The sequence below is a fragment of the Papaver somniferum genome, unplaced genomic scaffold, assembly GCF_003573695.1.
Source record: "Papaver somniferum cultivar HN1 unplaced genomic scaffold, ASM357369v1 unplaced-scaffold_15, whole genome shotgun sequence".
NCBI lineage: Eukaryota > Viridiplantae > Streptophyta > Magnoliopsida > Ranunculales > Papaveraceae > Papaver > Papaver somniferum.
The window spans coordinates 2,287,938-2,292,914 of record NW_020624376.1 but is presented as its reverse complement, the minus strand read 5'-3'; the positions used below and the strand labels follow the sequence as shown (position 1 = coordinate 2,292,914).

Sequence of the window (4,977 nt, the reverse complement as noted above, 5' to 3'; positions counted from 1 at the left end):
AAGCTCTAGGAGGGTTCTGACTTCAAACTTGGCATGATACATCATCGAAATCAATAATAAATATAAATCTCAGAGTCGATTTAAACTTAAAATATGGTATAACGACATAGAAACTATGAATCATGAAGCTCCGGGAGAGTTCTTACTTTAAACGTAGCATGATATATCATCGAAATCGATAAATATGAAGCTTAGAGTCGATTCGAACTTCAATTATGGTATAACGACAGAGAAACTATGAATCATGAAGTTCCGGGAGAGTTCTGACTTCTAACGTAGCATGATATATCATGGAAATCGATAAATATGAAGCTCAAAGTCGATTTGAACTTCAAATATGGTATAACGGCATATAAACTATGAACCAAGAAGCTCTGAGAGGGTTCTGAATTCAGACTTAGCATGATACATCATCGAAATCGATAAATATAAAGCTCGGTATCGATTTGAACTTCAAATTTGGTATAACGACATAAAAACTATGAACCAAGAAGCTCTGGGAGGGTTATGACTTCAAACTTTGCATGATACATCATCGAAATCGATAATTATGAAGCTCAGTGTCGATTCGAACTTAAAATGTGGCATAATGGCATACAAACAATGAATCAGGAAGCTACAGGAGGGTTTTGACTTCAAACTTAGCATGATACATCATCGAAATCGATAAATATGAATCTCAATGTCGATTCGAACTTCAAATTCGGTATAACGACAAACAAACTATGAATCATGAAGCTCAGGAGGGTTCTAACTTCAAACTTGGCATGATACATCATCGAAATCGATAAATATGAATCTCAGAGTCGATTCGAACTTCAAATATAGTATAACGACATAGAAACTATGAATCATGAAGCATTGGGAGAGTTCTGACTTCAAACTTAGCATGATACATCATCGAATCGATAAATTTGAAGCTCAATGTCGGTTTGAACTTCCTAAGAACGATGAATTCATTCATCCACAACTAAGATTCCATCGGAATATTCTCCGAAACCTTAAACACACCACAAATTTGTTAACTTCGACATTGAACCTGGCTACGAGCTCAAAACATGGCCGCGAGTAGACTACAATAAGTCGGAAACTGCGTAAGAACGATGAATCCACCCATCTACAAGTAAGATTTCATCGGAATATTCTCCGAAACCTTAAACACACCACAAATTAGACACTGAACCAGGCTCTGAGCTCGATAGTTGGTCGCGAGTGGACTATTATAAGTCGAAAACTTTATAAGAACGATGAATTCACCAATCTACAGATAAGATTCCATCAGAATATTCCCCAAAACCTAAAATACACCATAAATTCGTCAACTTCGATACTGGACCTGGATCCGAGATTGAAACCTGGCTGCGAATGGAGTATTATAAGTTGGGAACTTCATAAGAACGATGCATTCACCCATCTACAGGTAAGATTCTATCTGGATATTCCCCGAGACCTTATACACACCACAAAAATTCAACACTGAACCAGGCTCCGACCTCGAAAGATGGTCGCAAGTGGACTATTATAAGTCGGAAACTTCATAAGAACGATGAATTCACACATCTACGGATAAGATTCCATTAGAATATTCCCCCAAACCTAAAACACACCTCAAATTCGTCAACTTCGACACTGGACTTGGATCCGAGATCGAAATCTGGTCGCGAGTGGACTATTATAAGGCAAGAACTTGGTAAGAAAATTGAATTCACCCATCTACAGGTAAGATTCCATCGGAATATCCCCCGAAACCTTAACCACAAATTCAACATTGAAACAGGCTCCTAGATCGAAACCTGGCCGCGAGTGGGCCATTATAAGTCGGAAACTTCTGCATATTGTATGCATACCAGGATCAAAGATCGAAACCTGGCCGCGAGTTGACTACTATAAGTCAGAAACTTGGTAAGAACGACGAATTCATCCATTTACAGGTAAGAATCCTTCGAGATATTCTACGAAACATTAAAAAAAATCCTATTTCTGCATATTGTATGCGTACCCGGATCCAAGATCGAAACCTGGTCGTCGAATCCCCCAAACCTCATTTTTTCCCACATTCTATATTTTAACTTCAACAACACTTATAAGTGTTGTTATACGTTTCTATTAAAAAAAAAAAAAACTAAACTTGTGAACTGTAAGGATGGTTGATGAGCTAGACATACATGCATTAGGTTCATGTTCGAATCTCCCCTCTAACATATTTTTCATTATCATATTTTTGTGTTCTTCAACAACACTTGTGAGAATTGTGATAGGCTAAGTCACTACACTTATGAAACAAAGTTGTTATACCTAAATGTCGTCACAACAGTTTTGCTAAAGGAGTTGTCGTTTGTTTTCTTAGCGCAACCCCTTGTTCCTAAGGGTTGGTAGTGATGATATACGACAACTCTTACTTTGAAACCAGTTGTAAAACATAGGACTTTCTACGATGTATAGCGAAGTGTTGTAAATCTCCAGTTGTAGATGTATATTTTTTCCGTAGTGCAACTCTTTGCAACAATCACGTCCTATAAACTTGCAGCAGCCTTCCAATTTCATGCATTCACAGACGCATTGGCAGTGAATGTATGTTGAATCATCTGAAATTTATGCAGGCCTAAGTATGAGACAGCTCATTCTAAAAGAAACAATGAATCAAAATTTATGTTTCGTAGTTTTTTGTTTTCATGACCAACTGTTAAATCTGAATTTGTAATCACCTCTGAAAAGTCCTTCCATATTTCCATCATGACTGCTAGACCGTAGTTTTATAGTTGAACTTCAGGGTAGACAGATATTTGTTAATGCAAGTTTTGGAGCTATAAATGATATCGGAATTTCCCGATAAATGAGTTGCTAGTCATTCTTCTGCGCTAATTATAAATGATATCGTGGTTTTATAGCTTCCATATTTTCATCTGAACCGGAGAAAGTCGTTCTTCGGCGGCATAGCTGCTGGCCAGGCGTCTGTTGCAAACAGGAGAGTAAACTACTCCAGTTAGCCAATACAAACAAATTCACAACTGTTGTTACCATTGAATAATGTGTGAACTAAGTTTTTTGTTGATGGAAATCTATGTGACTTCATGTTAGAATTAAACACCATATATATGTTAAGTGATACATACCTCAGTGCGGAAAACATCTCCAATGTATGCTAATTCATGTCATAATTAAACACCATGATTATATGAGCCATACTTTAATGAGTTTCAAAGTCTTCTGGTTTCAAAAGGGAAAGTTATCCAAACAATTTATAATTCGTCGTTATATATGTCTAATCACATGATTTTTGTGTTATCTGTGGAAATTGAACCCACAACTACATGGTTGCAAACCATGCGCTCTACCAATTGAGCTAAGACAGCAAGTAGCACTATCATAAAAGCCTCAAATTCATGCCGAACCAGATACTTATTACCTTTTTGAAATTCTGGCTTGGCATCTATGCATATAAAGTAGAACCTGAAACATTTCCATATCTTGAAATCAAATTATTATTATGAGAAAGTTCCACTTTTAATTGCAAAATGAGATGTTTTTTAATTACCTTTCTAAGAAGGAGTAGTTCAACAATTAATGCAATTTTGCTAACTTCAAGTCTTCTCCTTTCAAGATGTATTTGCATCAGGGGCCTTCTATAGTACACATGCACAGCAACCCAATAGAAATGGCCAGAACAATTTTTGATGTAAGTACATACAAAGCATTTAAGATTCCTTAAAATTTCCCGGCTGAAGTGATTCAATATTTAAAAACACATTATAAAATCAAGCAGAACTAAGCCGGCCTAGCCAGGGTGTCCCAAAAATTATATTGCTATTAATTATCAGGAACACCATAGTCAAGCTATTTTAGTCAACTTACTTATAAGAATTACAATGAAGTCGATGTGAAACTTACATGTCTATCACCAAAGGGAATCTTGACAGAGAGGAAACCGAATAGGATAAAGAAAAACAGAAGGTGCTGTCGGTGTTGTACTCCCTTTACCTGCTTCTGTAATATCAACATCAACATTACTCCTTACCAATCGATGCCAAAGTAACACATAGTGACCATCATAGAATACAATCAAGATCTTAAGAAAATCAACAAAAAATTAATATTCAAACCTTGATTATTCGATTGTAATTTTTATCATATATATATATAGTAATGCGTAACAAAGAAGAAGTAGAAGATTAGTATATATAATATATGTACCTTACCTACCCTGAATTGGACTTTATTAGAGGCTAGCCAAGTAGCCGTAGTGGATCAAGCATTGAAGTTGAGTTTTGGTGAATAAGTAACTGCTATTAACGGGTAGTAGTGAGCATCTTTTAGGTTTACTCTCTTTTCAGATAGATTTGCATGAATTTTATAAAGAGAGAGGGCATAATAATTCCAGCGCAAAAAAAAATTGAAACCGTTGATGGTTATTTTCAATGATGTTGTAGTAAAAGGTTCGTTGAGACTTGTGAAGGAAGATTTTTTTAGACTTAATTTTTATAAATAAAAATAACAAACTCAATTAAAAAGTGTTGTAAAAATTATGGAGAGACCGGGGCTAGGATTCCACCATTGGTCGATATTAGTGATTTAAAAAAACAATAATTGTGCAACTCAACATTCAAATTGATTCTAATAGCATTGCCTAGACATGTAGATTTTCAAAATAATAGATGTTAATCCAAGCATGGAATATCAAAACCCTAAAGCAAGCATATTCTATCAAGAGAAAATACACCTAACTAATTAAAATCATATAATCAAGTTTTAATTCAAAACAAAAATCATAATAGAGTTGTTATAATTAATTAAAAATAGAAATGTATCACTTTTACCGAAACAACGGCTTCCTTCATAGCCCCAAGGATTGGGGTCTAGCTCTGCATATTGGAAACACACTTAGAATAATTTTTCATTGCTCAAAAGTGTTTACAAGTGATGAAATGGGAGAAAATAATGATTAAACCGGGTTTGCTCTAAACGATCCCCAAAATCTCC

The 4,977-nt window shown here is 35.4% G+C and overlaps 1 non-coding gene across 1 annotated transcript; it reads right to left on the bottom strand.

Annotated features, from left to right (window-relative positions):
• Positions 1-3,280: 3,280 nt before the first annotated feature.
• TRNAA-UGC lies at positions 3,281-3,353 on the bottom strand. Its single transcript has one exon. It is a non-coding gene; the product is annotated as a tRNA-Ala (tRNA).
• Positions 3,354-4,977: the final 1,624 nt, after the last annotated feature.